Source organism: Schistocerca nitens, chromosome 2, assembly GCF_023898315.1.
Source record: "Schistocerca nitens isolate TAMUIC-IGC-003100 chromosome 2, iqSchNite1.1, whole genome shotgun sequence".
Lineage (NCBI taxonomy): Eukaryota > Metazoa > Arthropoda > Insecta > Orthoptera > Acrididae > Schistocerca > Schistocerca nitens.
In genome coordinates, this window is record NC_064615.1 from 563,791,988 (window position 1) to 563,809,305 (window position 17,318).

General features: G+C 44.3%; 1 protein-coding gene across 1 annotated transcript in view; it reads left to right on the forward strand.

Moving 5' to 3' along the window:
• Positions 1–235: 235 nt before the first annotated feature.
• LOC126235159 (forkhead box protein J1.2-like) overlaps positions 236–17,318 on the forward strand; it is a 243,762-nt gene continuing 226,679 nt past the window's right edge. The window contains exon 1 of the mRNA XM_049943892.1: positions 236–354. The gene's annotated coding sequence lies outside the window, so the exon portion shown is untranslated. The remainder of the gene's footprint in view (positions 355–17,318) is intronic.

Genomic DNA, 17,318 nt, shown 5'->3' on the forward strand with positions numbered 1-17,318 from the left:
CGGCGCCATTAGACGTGTCCGTTATGTGCCCCAAGGGAGCGCCCGCCAGCCTGCCCGACAAAGTGTGCCGCAGCGGCCGGCGGTCAGCGCGGGGCGCCGAGGTGTTACTTTATTATTCTCTCCCTCATTTCCATTGTTCATGCACCTGTGCGGTCGATAGCAGTGCGCATGCGTGCACCCCGCCGGGCTGCGTGGGAAACATGTGCGCATCGATTGCGCCATTCACTCTCCAGAACGCCGGGGCGCCATCTTGCAAGCATGGAGGACAGATTCTGTCGCCGGAGGACGCGTTGTCGATGATTCACCTGCCCCTTTCCAGCCAGGTCACTCATATGTGAGCGTGGCGCCGCAGGGGTGAGTACGGAAAAAGTCCTTTCCTCCTCTTAGAATGCGTTGCACCGAGTGTCACTGGCCGTAATATTGTGCTGCGCGAGTATAACCTGTACGCCCAATTTTAAATTTTCATAGTGTTTTTTTTTTACGTCCTAGTAGACGTTGCTTTGCTTTATTTGGTTTACGTAGACTATTCCACACCCATGTGAGTAACTGCTCTGTCATCGTAAAATATCTTTTTTGGTTTAATCGTATTTTGTATGTTATGTGAAGCACAACATGCCAATCAATCTAGTTTGATTTCTTAATCGTGATTGTTGTTGATTTGACCATCTGAATATATTTTGTGGCATCTAACGTTCCCGTTCTGTCAAATAAGGGCCGTAATTGTGGCATGTGCTCTTGACGTATATAGTGAACAGGTGGGTCCAGCACATCCAATGCCAAAAGTTGGCTCGCCAGTTATTCAAAGCTGATTATAAGGTTCCGATTAACGTCGCATTAATTTACAACAAAATAAAAAAACTATCTTAGCTTTACCAAAGTTTTGTCGCAACTGAAGCAGGTGACGACTTCCGAGATGACGTCCTAAAAAGAAATATATAACAAGAACCTTCAGAAAGTAAAACTTGTGTCCCCTATCTTCGGTAGTTTAATTTTTTCTTTTTATATCCCACCGTATATTTTAGGAGTCCTGTCCAGAAAGTGCGTGAGAAAAGACAACTCCGTTATCAATGTTGGAATGATTACGCGTAATTTCTCTGCAAAACGAGCTAGACGAGCCTATCAAACATCCGACATCTCGCTGAAATTTCATCAGAACGACCTACGTGCTTATTTAACATGAATAAGGCTTCTTAAGCAATGAAAGAGGGTTCGTATAAATTTAGGAAATTTGGTTTTTCAGGGGGTATAACCAAGGGTTTTTCATCAGCATTCCAATGTCAAGTCGGTACGAAACACTACAATTTCCCAACAATTCTTATTTTCGATATGAAGTATATAGAGTTTTATTACGTAGAATACGAGATTATTTGAGTAATTATGCTACCAATTGCGGCAAAGAGCTATGATCTAAATGTCTATAATCTGAACAGAACTATTTAAATTATTCGCTAAATAGTCAATAAAAAAATAGTTTTACGAAGTTCAGCTTGATTCAGTTGTTTCTGTAACAATGTGACGTTTCTTTAAATACCGTACCTCTTCCTTTCTTGGGCTGTTTTACTCTTAACTGCATGCGAAAATGTCTTGCATTTGAATGTGTATTCACGTGCTGTACAGTTAGCATACATTTTCTATCTAAAATGTGCATTTTCGCTTTTTTACAAAATGCTGAACAAGGCTAAAGGTGCCCTGCTGCTCGAAAAAAATTATGTAATTACTTACATAGCGATGTGACAAAATCTCATTAACTGTAGGAAGTTTAAAATTGCTTGATCTGTCAGGTATTCTCCTTAAATATTGATGATACTTTTAAAGCAGAAAAAATCCCAAGAGATGAAAATTAGAACAATTTCACGTTATTAGAAAATTTTATGAGTTGGTTGCAAAAATATATTTGTGTGTGTGTGTTTTAGCGATGCTGTTTTCTTTCATTTTTTCGTAACGTATCCATTCCATATATAACGTTACCATAATACATTATTTTGTACTTAAACGTACAGATTTTCTTTTTCAGTAGTTAATCAAATTAGAAATTCCTTAGCGATGTAGAGAAGAGAGCTAAAATTCATATCCAGAATCCTCTGCGGTATGAGAAAGATCTGAAAAAAATGGTGCCTGAAATTTGAGGATGAAATTTTTTATAATGTATCTAAAGTGGAAATTTGTCGAAGCCAGATTGCCAGCCTTGGTTTGTTTAAGAGTTTATTTGTTTTTGTTTTTCTGTTGTTTTTTTATTTTAGAGACTTTGGCGTAGATATCACGCGCGGTACTGCTAGTATGTGGAAGACCTCGTCTTTCACCTTAAGCACCATGTTCTCTCCTGGATTATTGGGACCAACAGTAAGAAACCGTCCTTGTTCAAACCAAGCTCGAAGCGACACATTTATCATACAGAATGAAAGCTACTGCACATAAGTCTTAGGAAATAAAAACGGATAGCCAGACATCAACATTGAAGCCGGAACGACTGCAGGAACAACTTAGCGTGATTTCGATCGAGTCTGAAACGTTGTGTACCAACTCCTACCTGCGACTCTTTCGCTGTCACAGTCGGACACACAAAACCTGTACAACCCTTCATTGGCCGAGAAGTGGAAACGGATACGCTGCCGTTGTGGGCAAGAGTCCTTTCATTTTGCTGTGTCCGAAGGTGATCTGTGGAGATGCGACGCTTCCTCGCATTTAATAGAGAACTGCCGACAGCCAGGAAAATCAGAAGCTAATCACGCTGCTACTGATTACATGCACAACGCGTTCGAGCAGAAATTCTGGCAACGCGTTGAAAACACTACTCGCGAATGAAACTATGACCCACAAAGTTGGAAATGCATCCCTTCTGAGCCATTTCTTAACGTTAAAAATGAATTATAACTTCATTTTTCCCGATTATTTGTACAAAATGAATGACATTTAGATCAAAATTATCTGAACAATATTATTCAGGATACATTTTCAAATAAAACTTAAAAATTAAATCTGTTTTCGTAGGCCAGGTGACGCTGCCCACGGTCTATGGTGTAAGAATATACTCGCAGCTGTAACATTTCCGTATAGAATTAATTTATTATTTTATTTATTTTAAGGATGTTTTTATGGATAATCACATAGTGAGCTGAAAAGTATTTTTAAAAAATCCACGGCCTGGGGTAGGTTCAAAAATGGCTCTGAGCACTATGTGACTTAACATCTGAGGTCATCAGTCCCCTAGAACTTAGAACTACTTAAACCTAACTAACCTAAGGACATCACACACATCCATGCCCGAGGCAGGATTCGAACCTGCGACCGTAGCGGTCGCGTGGTTCCAGACTGAAGCGCCTAGAACCGCTCGGCCACTACGGCCGGCCCGGGGTAGGTGACAGCCTATGGAGGTGATTATGTGAAATGAGGAATGAGAACAACTTCTAAAAAATTAAAAGCGAAAGAAATAAATTAACGAATTTCCAATATTAACTGCGTGCTTTCCACACTGTATCTACAGCGACTGGAAAAAAAGAAAAAAAAATGGAAACACCGCGACAGTTGCATGCTTGAACATAAATGCACATGGAGACAAGCCTGCAGGTTGCGCTGTTTTATTTGCCCACGGGCCTATACAACGTCCTCAGTACGTTGTGTCAGTTGTGGTCTGAACAGTGTTCTGTGTAATCGTTAGTGCGCGATGTCGGAGCTAAGTGAATACGAACGTCGGAGAACTGTTGGTGCTTTGAGTGTTTATGTAACTAAGGTGGGCAAAGTGACTGGTGTTTCAAGAGACACGGTAGTGAAGATTTTTACGGCATAGTGCGCAGGGAAAGAGGGAAAACATCATCCGTTAAGCGACAACGCGAACGGACAGACGGAAACTGAATGGGATTGTAACGAAAAATAAGAGTACGATAACTGATACAGTCACTGCAGAACTTGATGTCGCACCCGCGAACCCTGTCAGCAGCCAAACAATACGAAGGCGGCTTCGTAAACAGGGATAAGTAGAGCGAGCTGGAATCACAGAATCAATCATCAGTGACGCAAATGCCCGTAACAGGATAACGTGCTGCCGAAGCCATAAAACCTGGACGAAGGAGCAACGGAAGAAAGTCATTTGGTCGGATGAGTATTTCCCACACTTATTCCAGCTTTTGGCCGACTTTACGGCCCAGGAGTGAAACATGGCGGGGGTTCGGTGGTGATTTGGGCAGCCATATCGTGGTATTCCATGGGCTCCAGGATTATGTGACCCTTTTTTCTGATCAGGTCCGTCCCATGGGACAATGTCTGTTCATGAGCAATGATGCTGTGTTCCAAGACGCCAGGGGCTCACTTCACACAGCTCGCACCGTTCAGGTCTGTTTTTGTGAGCACAAGGGCAAATTTTTACATCAATCCTGGACACCACAGTCAGATCATCTCAACATTACTGAGCCTTTGTGGTCCACTTTGGAAAGAAGGTCGCGTGATCGCTATCCACTTCCATCATCGTCAACTGAATTTGCCACTGTTTTGCAGGAAGAATGGTAGAAAATTCAAATTAACCATGCCAAATCCGATTGTAACCCTGCCGACCCTGCGGGACAAAGGCACAAGCAGAAGAAGAATAAGAAGAAGAGGAAGAAGAAGAAGAAGAACGGTAGAAAACTCCCTTCAAAAGGATACAGGACATTTATTTCTCCATTCCGAGACGACTGGAAGCTGGTTTGAATGCCATTTCCTACACCATATTAAGCGTGATATGTGTTGTATTTGTGATGTTTCGATATTTCCCCTTATGTCCACGTGGCGGTGGAGTGCTAAAGAACGTAACCTGGAAACTGGAAAATCCCGGGATGGAATTGCAGTCGGGCCATGGAATATTCAGTCTTCCTTTAATGAAACCGATACTTCTCAATGATGTGAAGATTCACCACGAATATGACACGTGGCTCGGTTCGCACTTTAAGCTGTAGGTCCCCTTTGCCCGGTAGAACAACAGTCTTAGGTTACGGACATGCAAGTCGCCCATATGGCCAACTGAAAGACTTGCACCGACCCCCTGAGGCACTCGGAGTTAATATTCCTGTGGGCTTCTGTCGTGCTAATGGTCCAACCTTTCAGGGGTAGTGGAAACGAGCAAATTTGTCAATTCGAGATTGGGAGCATTTGTTCTGGAATGCTGGGGCGAAAGTTATTAAGCGAAAATGAGAATATTTGTCATTTCTGTTGGATTTGCTGATGATAAAAAAATCTAAGTAGACACATTTATGCAATAATTATATTTAATTGCACAGCTTGCAAAATGTGCTAAATTCGCAATAGTTTCAAGTGGCATCCCCTAACATCTATACAAGCATGACTTCGTAGCACCAACTTCTGTCACCCGTTCGAACAACATTGCTGTTGAGACCATATTCCAGGAAGTGACAGCTCTTGCCAGGAATTCTCCACTTTCACCACTGTTTCCTTGTGTCCAAGACTTTTTACATGACGCCACAAGAAAAAATGCGACTAGATCAAACAAAGCAGATGGTCACCTAATCCTATTCACCGTTCGGGGAACGTCTGATACAGACGTTCGTTAGAAAGATGATCAAAATGAGCCGGTGCTCCCTAATGCTAGAACCATATTCGTGCACGAAGACCTGCGCGGATAGCTTTCAACAGCAAGAGGAGTAGTTCTGTCAGAAACACAATGTACAATGCTGCAGCTAAGCGGAGAGGGAGCAGATATGGGCCTTTCCTCTGATCACTGACTGTGCCCAAACACAACTTCACTACAGACCTGGAATGGTATGACGTGTGACCCAGCGGCACTAATGAGTCTAGTATTAGTTGTGGCGTGCAAGAATTTCATGCTATGCTAGAAACACGAGCTCTGTCAGTTCATGCAGATCGCTGGCTATAAGCTCTCTGAAAGTACAAGTCTTCTCATCACATCGCTGCCATGCTCTGTGGGTGAGAAATCAGGAGACCGTTAGACTAGACAAAGATACTGACATTCCTCAAAGTGTCTGCGGTGTGAACTGCCGTATGGCGTCTGGCATTATGCTGTCGGAATATGCCATTTAATAACCGGGCATGAAGAATACGGCAACAGGGTTTAGCATTCTTGTCACATACAGGAGAGGAAAATCACCCTCTCTTCAACAGTTATCAGGTCAGTTGTATTGTCATATTCAACAGCTGCCTACATCAGGGTTCCAGCAGTTGGGGCGTATGTATCTCGAGTATAGCTGCTTCCTATGACCCTCCGCAGGGTCGTCTACAGACACATTGGCATCGCTCTGACCGTCACAAACAGAAGCAAGACTCGCCGCCGGTCAGCACAGTGTGATCTGTGTTCTACTTTTGACAGCTAAACGTGCGTTCTATGTCCACTGAAATATAATTACATGCTGTTGTGTTTAGTACACTACTGGCCATTAAAATTGCTGCAACACGAAGATGACGTGCTACAGACGCGAAATTTAACCGACAGGAAGAAAATGCTGTGATATGCAAATGATTAGCTTCTCAGAGCATTCACACAAGGTTGGGGAGCATTCACACAAGGATGGCTCTGGTGGCGACACCTACAATGTGCTGTCACGAGGAAAGTTTCCAACCGATTTCTCATACACAAACAGCAGCTGGCCGGCGTTGCCTGGTGAAACATTGTTGTAATGTCTCGTGTAAGGAGGAGAAATGCGTACCATTATGTTTCCTACTTTGATGAAGGTCGGATTGTAGCCTATCGCGATTGCGGTTTATCTTATCGCGACATTGCTGCTCGCGTTGGTCGAGATCCAATGACTGTTAGCGGAATATGGAATCAGTGGGTTCAGGAGGGTAATACGGAACGTCGTGCTGGATTCCAACGGCCTCGTATCACTAGCAGTCGAGATGACAGGCATCTTATCCGCATGGCTGTAACGGATCGTCCAGCCACGTCTCGATCCCTGAGTCAACAGATGGGGACGTTTGCAAGACAACAACCATCTGCACGAACAGTTCGACGACGTTTGCAGCAGCATTGACTGTCAGCTCGGACACCTTGGCTGCGGTTACCATTGACGCTCCATCGCAGACAGGAGCGCCTGCGATGGCGTACTCGAAGACGAACCTGGGTGCACGAATGGCAAAACGTCATTTTTTCGGATGAATCCAGGTTCTGTTTACAGCATCATGATGGTCGCATCCGTGTTTGGCGACATCGCGGTGAACGCACATTGGAAGCGTATATTCGTCATCGCCATAGTGGCGTATCACCCGGCGTGATGGTATGGGGTGCCATTGGTTACACGTCTCGGTCACCTCTTGTTCGCATTGATGGCACTTTGAACAGTGGACGTTACATTTCAGATGTGTTACGACCCGTGGCTCTACCATTCATTCTATCCCTGCGAAACCCTACATTTCAGCAGGAAATGCACGACCGCATGTTGCAGGTTCTGTACGGGCCTTTCTGGATACAGAAAACGTTCGACTGCTGCCCCGGTTAGCACATTCTCCAGATCTCTCACCAATTGAAAACGTCTTGTCAATGGTGGTCTAGCAACTGGCTCGTCACAATACGCCAGTCTCTACTCTTGATGAACTGTGGTATCGTGTTGAAGCTGCATGGGCAGCTGTACCTGTACACGACATCCGAGCTCTGTTTGACTCAATGCCGAGGCGTATCAAGGCCGTTATTACAGCCAGAGGTTCTGGCTAGTGATTTCTCAGAATCTATGCACCGAAATTGCGTTGAAATTTAATCATATGTCAGTTCTAGTATAATATATTTGTCCAATGAATACCCGTTTATCATCTGTATTTCTTTTTGGTGTAGCAATTTTAATGGCCAATAGTGTAATTTGCTCGGCATACAGATAATTTTTTTTTGAAGCTATAAAATACTGAACTGCTTGTTGTGTAATACAAGGGCGTGCTAAAAGTAATGTTACCGAATTTTTTTATTCTTTTCTCAGTATTTGTTGAGGAATTACGTCATCCATATTACTCTGTCCTCGGTCGACTTCCCCGCTTCGCTGACGCAAGTTGCAATCATCTGACCCTAGAGGACTCCAAATTGTGGCGTGTATAACTTCGTGGTTTGTGACGTAACTATGTCGATGTGCTGCGAGACCCGCAGAAAATTTCGAAGAGTTCGTCCAGGCATGGAGCACCCTCTCCTTCGGCATGACACTGCCAGACCACAAACAAGCACTGCGATATCTGCAGCAGTCCGACGGCCTGGGTTTATTGTCATCGATTATCCCCCGTACAGCCACGACTTGGCCTCTGTTTTGAAAACTTAAAGAACAACTTCGAGGACTTCACTTTGATGGTGACGAGGTGGAGCAAGAAGAAGCGAGGTTGTGGCTCCGTCAACAAAATCAAACATTCTACGGAAATCGTATCAAGAAACTGGTCCCATGTTGGGAGCAATGTGTGCGTCGCCAGGGTGCCTATGTTGAAAAATACATATGTAGACATGAAGAATAAAGATGTAGGATGTTAATCAAGTTTATTTTTTTTTTTTCAAAACGCTTTAAGAGTTCTCACATAAAAAATTCGGAGGCCTTCCTTTTCAATAAGCCTTCCGAACAATGCCGCCGGCCGGGGTGGCCGAGCGGTTCTAGGGGTTGCAGTCTGGAACCGCGCGACCGCTACGGTCGCAGGTTCGAGTCCTGCCTCGGGCATGGATGTGTGTGATGTCCTTACGTTAGTTAGGTTTGAGTAGTTCTAAGTTCTAGGGGACTGATGACCTCAGAAGTTAAGTCCCATAGTGTTCAGAGCCATTTGAACCGAACAATGCCGAACATCATCTAAGAAAACTATCAATAGTTCTCATACGTCATTGTTACTTTAACTCTCCTATTAACTCCATATTACATGCTAACAGATTCTTAACTTTACTTTCAGTGGTATAAGGGGTTCTTTAATTTCTAATACTTATTTTGTGATTCTCTTTATTTTTCCAATTATTGTTGAAAATCGCTTGGCGCGTAACGTCGTTGTTCCACACTGCGCACTAGTTTGTGGAATGATCAACTGGCCACGTTCTTATTTAAAGAACAATCGGTGAATCTGCGTTACGAAAAATTAGAAAAGCTACGGGAAATATAAACGGAAGGTGATTTCATCTGGCGCCCCTTCTCCAGAGCCTTACGCTACGCTTGGCAGCATCGTTGGCGTGCGATATGTATGGCGCTTAAAAACACTAATAGATCCTGCTCTGCAAACAGGTTCAAAGAACGTACTTCGTGGGCTTCAGCAAGTTATTAAGCGCCTGGCTTGGAATGTGTGCTACTCAAAATGTTGCATACTTTGTATTAAGCTTTTCCCCAAATTACGGAAGCATGCGACCATTTACACTGGACCTCTCAATAAATAGATAGGTACGCTATATGACCAAAAGCATACAGACAACTATTAGTGGACATTAACATGGTATGTGTCCACGCTTCGTCTGTATGACGGCTTCAGTTCTGTTGGAGACACATTCAATGGGGTGTCTTAATGCATGTGGAGGAATGGCAGTCCAGTCTTACTCAAGAGTCGCAACTACAGATGGCATTGATGTTGACGATAGGTTCCGGAGCGAAGTCGACATTCTAACTCATCCCACAGGTGTTTCACTGTGTTCAGATCGATACTCTGGGCAGGCCAGTCCATTTCGGGAATGTTACTGTGTACAAAACATTCCTCACAAATGCTACTTTATGACAGTGTCATACTGATACAAACAATAATATCTGCCAGCTGTTCAACTACTGTACGCAGTACACAATGCTGTAAATTTTGTTTATATCCTTTTGCATTTGGCGTTTTATTAAGATAAGAGGACCACTCCCTGGCCACGACAAACAACACCACCTCCTCCGTACTTCACTACTGGCATAGCACATGATGGCAGGTAACGTTCTCAAGGCAGTCTCCAAACCTAAACCCTTCCATCGTATTGCCACCGGGTATAGAGTGACTGATCACTCAAAATCACTCGTTTCTAGTCATCCACTGTCCATCGGCGTCGCTCTTTACACCGCCTCAAGCCTCGCATTGACTACATAAATGATTCGTTTACAAGGAGCAGCTCGCCCATTGTACACTCTACGCACAGTCGGTATGCTAGCTGGACTGCTGGTACCTCTTTTGGACTCACGACTGGTTCCTTCCGCTGATTTCATGCGATGTTTTACAGTCACCTTCCCCAGTGCTTGACAGTTTCTGTCCGCCAGTGCAAGAGGTACGTCTGGTCTTCGTTTAGCTGCGGTTGTTTCTTCGCGTTTTCACTTCACAGTCCCACAACCAGCAGGGGCTTGTGATCCTCTAGAAGGGTTGAAAAGTCCCTCGGTGATTTGTTACTCACGTGATAAACAGTCCACGCTCGAAGTCACTGAGCTCTCCTGGTCGAACCATTTGGCTGTTACTGCTTCTCCACTGGCAACATAATACCACCCACCTCCTTTTATATTTGCGGATCCGCCTCTCGTGACAGCTGGTGGCCAGTTCCGCGTTACGTAGGGGCCTCCGGGTACTTTTGATCAGACAGTGCAAATTCAAAGCATGCAGGGCCTTTCGGTAAAGAGCAAAACCATAACAATAGCTACATCCCTAACGATTATCTATATTGATAGCCTTGAGAAGAGGTCTGGATTACAAAAGAAAACCAGAACAGTGCACTGTCCACGAAGGTACTTCGACAGCGGAAATTTGATATCTGAAGAGCGAATTTGTGGAATATTTGACCGGTTCACGGGACTGCCAGCTGTTCATAAAAATAAAGAAATTTGCATCTGTAAAATTTTTCGAAGCCAATGGAGACATTGTAGGATTCGTAGGTGGGAATTTTGCAGCTCTTCCACACTCGCACATCACGAATGGAATTTACTCATTGGGAAAACAACAGAGAACTGCGCAATTCAAAAGCTCATTTTTTATGTAAAAATGCTGCCAGGCCAATAAAATTTTGCCATGTCGCCGTATCTGCACAAAGATACCATTAGAGCTGAAGTCCCTCGAGTTCGTGAAGAATTTCGGCAGCAGCCGAGGGTAGCAGAATAGCCCCGGAAGTCCCTGACTTGCCTTCTGGAAGCATTCATCACTGATGGACGACGGCGAAGAGATGGGCGACGTTCCTTTCACGGCGCCCGAACGTACTTCCTTTGTGGGCTTCGGAGTAATCTGCATCGACCGGCATTATAAATGACGTCTTCCCTTCCGTCGCTGCAAGTGAAAACAGCGGATGTTCCGCGCACATTCCCTCGGTTAGCCTTGATGTCTGCCCCTCTCAATACCGTACGAAGGTGGTGAACCAGCGAATTCAAGTTCTATCCATGAATTTCTGTAATTCCATTTGCGAAAGATCGGAGGCACTTTTAGGTACAGTATACGCGCAAATATGTGTTTAAGACGATACAAAAGATACAAGGAAATTCATACAACGTGGAGTTCCAGTAGGACAGACACAATTTGCCTTTGTGCACCTGCAGACATATCCATGCATCTGCTCTGTGAGCTCCGACTGTTCCCATGAAACTTACCGTAGCTATTGGTCAGGTAACAGCAAGGGATGTAGTGCTTAGTGAAATGAAACTGGAAATGGGGGAGAGGGGTGGGGCAATAACGAGCGACATGGTTAGGAAGCTGGACTGAAATTCCGGAGGAGGAGCGTTCGTATCACAGTCCAGTCACCTTGATTTATTTTGCCTGTGGTCTTCGACGAGCGAAAAAGACTCCTCAGGTTCTACATCTACATATACACTCTGGAAGCCACCTTACACTGCTTGGCGAAGGTCACACTGTACCAATATTATCAATTTTCTTTTCTAATCGCGTAATGAGCGAACGCAAAATGACTGTCTGTGTGCCTCTGTACGTGCTTTAATCTCTCTTACTCTATTCTTCGTGAACCCTATGCGAGATACACATTGGTGTCAGCATAATGGTAGCACAGTTTTCTTCCAATGCGCTTTCTCTAAATTTGCCCAGAAAGGGTTCCGCGAGAACTGCGTCGTCTATCAAGAATTAAATTTCAATGCACCCAAGCACTTCTGTCACACTTTCAGATGCGCTGTATCAAACTATTACTACACTAGTGGTGTATATCTGAATTAGTTGATAAAGACTCATACCACTGGAATTGTCAGGAAGAATCGACTTGGAAATAAGTATGATACTGAAGCACGCAGGAGTAATGACGTCCGTTTGACGTTCTCTAAGGCTGTAGATACTGAGATAATTAGAAGTTTTTATGTGAAATCTCTTAAGATTTTTTAAATAAAACGAATTTATTAACATTCTATATCCTTATTCTTCATGTCTACATATTTATTTCTCAGTATTCTCAACCTGCCGAAGAACACATTCCACCCAGCGAGAGCCCAGTTTGTTGGTACCGTCACCCGTAGAATGTTTGACTTTGTTGGCGGAACGGTAACCTCACCTGTGCTTGCACAGCTTCATCAGTGTCAAAGTGAAGACCTCGAAAGTGTTCTTTAAGTTTTGGAAACAGATGAAAATTGGATGGAGCCACGTCGGGACTGTACGGAAAATGATACATGACTGTGAACCCTACGCGTCGGATTGTTGCAGATGTCGCAGCGCTCCTGCGTGGCTTGGCATTGTAATGCTGAAGGAGAGGGCGGTCCACGTGTGGCCGAACTCTTCTGCTAGAAACTCGATTACAGCAAGCTGTTTCTCGCGCACCGTCATTGTTACGTTACACACCGTCATGTTACACGCTACAATTCGGAGCCCTCTAGAGGCAGAGGTCTGCAAATATTTAGACGTGAAGAATAAAGATGTAGAGTGTTAATAATGGTTATTTTATAATTGCGTAGGCTTCCGCGGCCAGAGTCAGTCGACACAAAAGTTTTCTGGGTATGGTACCGCGTCATATTGTACAAAACTACTGCTGGAGAAAACCAACGTTTCGGCCACGGTTGCAGCGGCCATCTTCTGGGTCACCAGTAGACCCAGAAGAAGGCCGCTGCAACCGTGGCCAAAACGTTGGTTTTCTCCAGCAGTAGTTTTGTACAATATGACGCGGTACCATACCCACAAAACTTTTGTGTCGAATGTTTATTTTGTATAAAAAGCTGAAAGAGTTGTCACATAGAAAATTCGGAGACATTACTTTTCAGAACGCCCTTGTACACTGAAGGTTCCTACGAGTGGGAGAAACTGTCTGCTGCTGCGTTAGAAGGAGACATGTAAGTCGATTTGAAAGATATGGAGGATCCAGTAATACAGTCAGAGTTTGACAGAGCTTTGGAAGACATGCGATCAGATAAAGCACAAGACATAGAAAACATTCGTTCCGAATTTCTAAACTCATTGAGGAACATGGCAACTAAATGACTATTTTTGTTTGTGGGTAGAATTTAGGAGACTTTAGACATGGATCCATTATCTCGGAAAAATATCGTCCTACCAATCCAGAAAATAGCAAAGTGGTATAAGTGTTGAAACTATCGCCCAGTCAGCTTAACAGCTCATTTATCCAGCTTGCTGACAAGAAAATTATACAGACAAAAAGATAAGAAAATTGACGATTTGTTAGTTGACAATCAGTTCGGGAAAGGTAAAGCCACCAGAGAGGCAACTCTGACGCTGTACGTGATAAAGGAAGCAAGACATAAGATCAAGACACCTACATAGGATATGTCGACGTTGGAACAGCGTTCGACATTGTAAAATGGAAAAGATGTGTGAAATTGCACGCTATAGGGAAAGACGGGTAATACACAATATGTAGAGGAACTAAGAAGGTACAGTAAGAATGGAAGACCAAGAGCGAAGTGCTCCCTTACTGTTCAGCCTTCGCTTCGAAGAAGCAATGACGGTAACAAAATGTAGTTTTCAGAAGTGGATTAAAATTCAGGGTCAAAGAATAATCATGATAAGAGTCGCTCATGACATTGCTATCCTCAGTGAGGGCGAGGAAGAATTACAGGGCGTACTGAATGGAATGTCTACTGACCACAGAATATGGTTTTACAGTAAACCGAAGAAAAATTAAAGTAATGAGAATTGGGGGAAATGAGAACAGCGAGAAACTCAACCTCAAAATTGGGTTAAACGAAGTGAAGAACTTCTGCTACCTTGGAAGCAAAATAACGTATGACCGACAAAGCAAGGAGGTCGTAAAAAGCAGACGTGCACAAGCAAAGAGGGCATTCCCAGCCAAGAGAAGTCTACGAGTATCAAACATTGGCCTTAATTTGAGGAAGAAATTTCTTAGGCTGTATGGAAGCGGATTACGGACTGTACGAAAACAGTAAAAGAAGAGAACCAAAGCGTTTGATATTTGGTGCTACAGAACAGTGTCGAAATTCAGGTGCACTGATAAGGTCAGAAATAAGAAATTCTCCGCAGTATCGGCAGGGAAACAAATACACGGAGATAGGACGCACTTTAAGAAATCAGGGAATAACATCCATGGTACTAGAGGGAGCTATAGAGGGTAAAAACGGTGGAGGAAGACACGGACAGGAATACATCAAGCAAATAATTGAGGACGTAGGTTCCAATTGCTACTTTGAATAATGAAGTTGGCACTTAAGAGGAAGTCGTGTCGAGCCGCATGAAACCAGCTGCATGTCTGATGAAAAAAAAAGAGAAGAAGAAGAAGAAATATAACACTAGAACAATAAACTAGAACTTGTCGCTCTAGCGTCTTATATGATTTCCCTTCTAGATGCACTGCAGTTTCCCATAATCATTCGAAGAAATCCAAGTCTTCCATTCACGGTCCCGAAAAGTGAATCCTCCGAATTCATAAATAGTTTTTTGTAGGATTAATTCAAAATGTCTGTACTATGTGACGTAAAGATCTTCACTATAAATATTGTAATAAGAAGCTAGTGGGGTATTTCTCGTTGTTATAGGTATTACCTGAAATTTATGCACATAAACAGAGTCGGCGTTCATTAAGCTACTTGAAAGTTTCGCCTAGCCTTCCGTAGCTCCTTGCGAACGTCCAACTACAATACTATCCGGTACACGACAGCATCGTCAGCGAACAATCTCACGGTGCTGCCGATCCTGTCCGATAACTCGATTATGTCTGTTGGGAACATTGGAGGTCCTATTACGCTGCCAAGGGTCACAACCGATGTTACACTACTGGCCATTAAAATTGCTACACCACGAAGATGACGTGCCACAGACGCGAAATTTAACCGACAGGAAGAAGATGCTGTGATTTGCAAATGATAAGCTTTTCAGAGCATTCACACAAGGTTGGCGCCGTTGTCGACACCTACAACGTGCTGACACGAGGAAAGCTTCCAACGATTTCTCATACACAAACAGCAGTTGACCGGCGTTGCCTGGTGAAACGTTGTTGTGATGCCTCGTGTAAGGAGGAGAAATGCGTACCATCACTTTTCCGAGTTTGATAAAGGTCGGATTGTAGCCTATCGCGATTGCGGTTTATCGTATCGCGACATTGCTACTCGCATTGGTCGAGATCCCACTACTGTTAGTAGAATATGGTATCGGTGGGTTCAGGAGGGTAATACGGAACGCCGTGCTGAATCCCAACGGCCTCGTATCACTAGCAGTCTAAATGACAGGCATCTTATCCGCATGGCAGTAACGGATCGTGCAGCCACGTCTCGATCCCTGAGTCAACAGATGGGGACGTTTGCAAGACAACAACCATCTGCACGAACAGTTCGACGACGTTTGCAGCAGCATGGATTATCAGCTCGGAGACCATGGCTGCGGTTACCCTTGACGCTGCATCACAGACAGGAGCGCCTGCGATGGTGTACTCAACGACGAACCTGGGTGCACGAATGGCAAAACGTCATTTTTTCGGATGAATCCAGGTTCTGTTTACAGCATCATGATGGTCACATCCGTGTTTGGTAACATCGCGGTGAACGCACATTGGAAGCGTGTATTCGTCATCACCATACTGGCGTATCACCCGGCGTGATGGTATGGGGTGCCATTGGTTACACGTCTCGGTCACCTCTTGTTCCCATTGACGGCACTTTGAACAGTGGACGTTACATTTCAGATGTGTTAAGCCCGTGGCTCTACCCTTCATTCTATCCCTGCGATACCCTACGTTTCAGCAGCATAATGCACGACCGCATGTTGCAAGTCCTGTACGGGCCTTTCTGGGTACAGAAAATTTTCGACTGCTGCCCTGGTTAGCACATTCTCCAGATCTCTCACCAACTGAAAACGTCTTGTCAATGGTGGCCGAGCAACTGGCTCGTCACAGTACGCCAGTCACTTCTCTTGATGAACTGTGGTATCGTGTTGAAGCTGAATGGGCAGCTGTACATGTACACGCCATCCAAGCTCTCTTTGACTTAATGCCGAGGCGTATTAAGGCCGTTATTACGGCCAGAGGTGGTTGTTCTGGGTACTGATTTCTCAGGATCTATACACGCAAATTGCGTGAAAATGTAATCAAATGTCAGTTCTAGTATAATGTATTTGTCCAATGAATACCCGTTTATCATCTGCATTTCTTCTTGGTGTAGCTATTTTAATGGCCAGCAGTGTACTTTCGTTTCTGTGGAACATTTGTTGTCCCATACTACGTATCGGAGTGTAATATTCAAATATTCTTCGAGCCAAACATATCTTGATAGCGCCTACCGCTACATCTACTGAGTTGCTGTTGATGGTATCAGGTGTACAGCGTGTTTGCGAGACCTTGCAATGGTGAAAAGAGGCACACTCTGCTAACTTAAAATTGGTGATATTGCGGAAGCTGGAGAAATATTTGGTGTCAGACGTACTGTCAATAAAGCACACACACACGACGGACACTAACGTAACCTACAGCATGACTCGAACCATACAAGTGACTGCAAATCACCTAACGATAGAGTACTGTGAGTAAGACATCATAATACTCTGCCGACACGTTTGACGGAGCGCCAATCCGACCAAGCGTCACGTAGCCCTTCCCTCGAACACGTATTTATGCCATGTTTATTGGACTTATTTTTCTTGCTTCGGTGAGTACTATCACCTCGCAAAGTATTCGGCACCTTTCTAACAGCCTGCGTATGCGTGGTGTCTGTTCTGTCGGACATGGCCGACGGAACGAGCACAGCGCATATATATGTGTGTCAATGAGCGCGTGGCTCTTATAATCATTTCAATGCGGATGCACATTACGTCCGAACATCTGTGGGTATCAGGGTGAGTTTCAAGCAGGAGGAGTCGGACAGGTGCGCTAAGTGCGTGCAACAGGAAGGGAGTTTGTGTCGGACGGGAAGCGTGCCAGGATAACCGAGACGGCCAAGGCGACCGCTCACGTTAAGCGGAAAATCCGAGTTCGAGTTCCGGTCCGACACAAATTTTTACCTGTAGTCATTCGGCTTCATTCGAAGCCCGAATGCGACTGACATCGTTCGATTTTC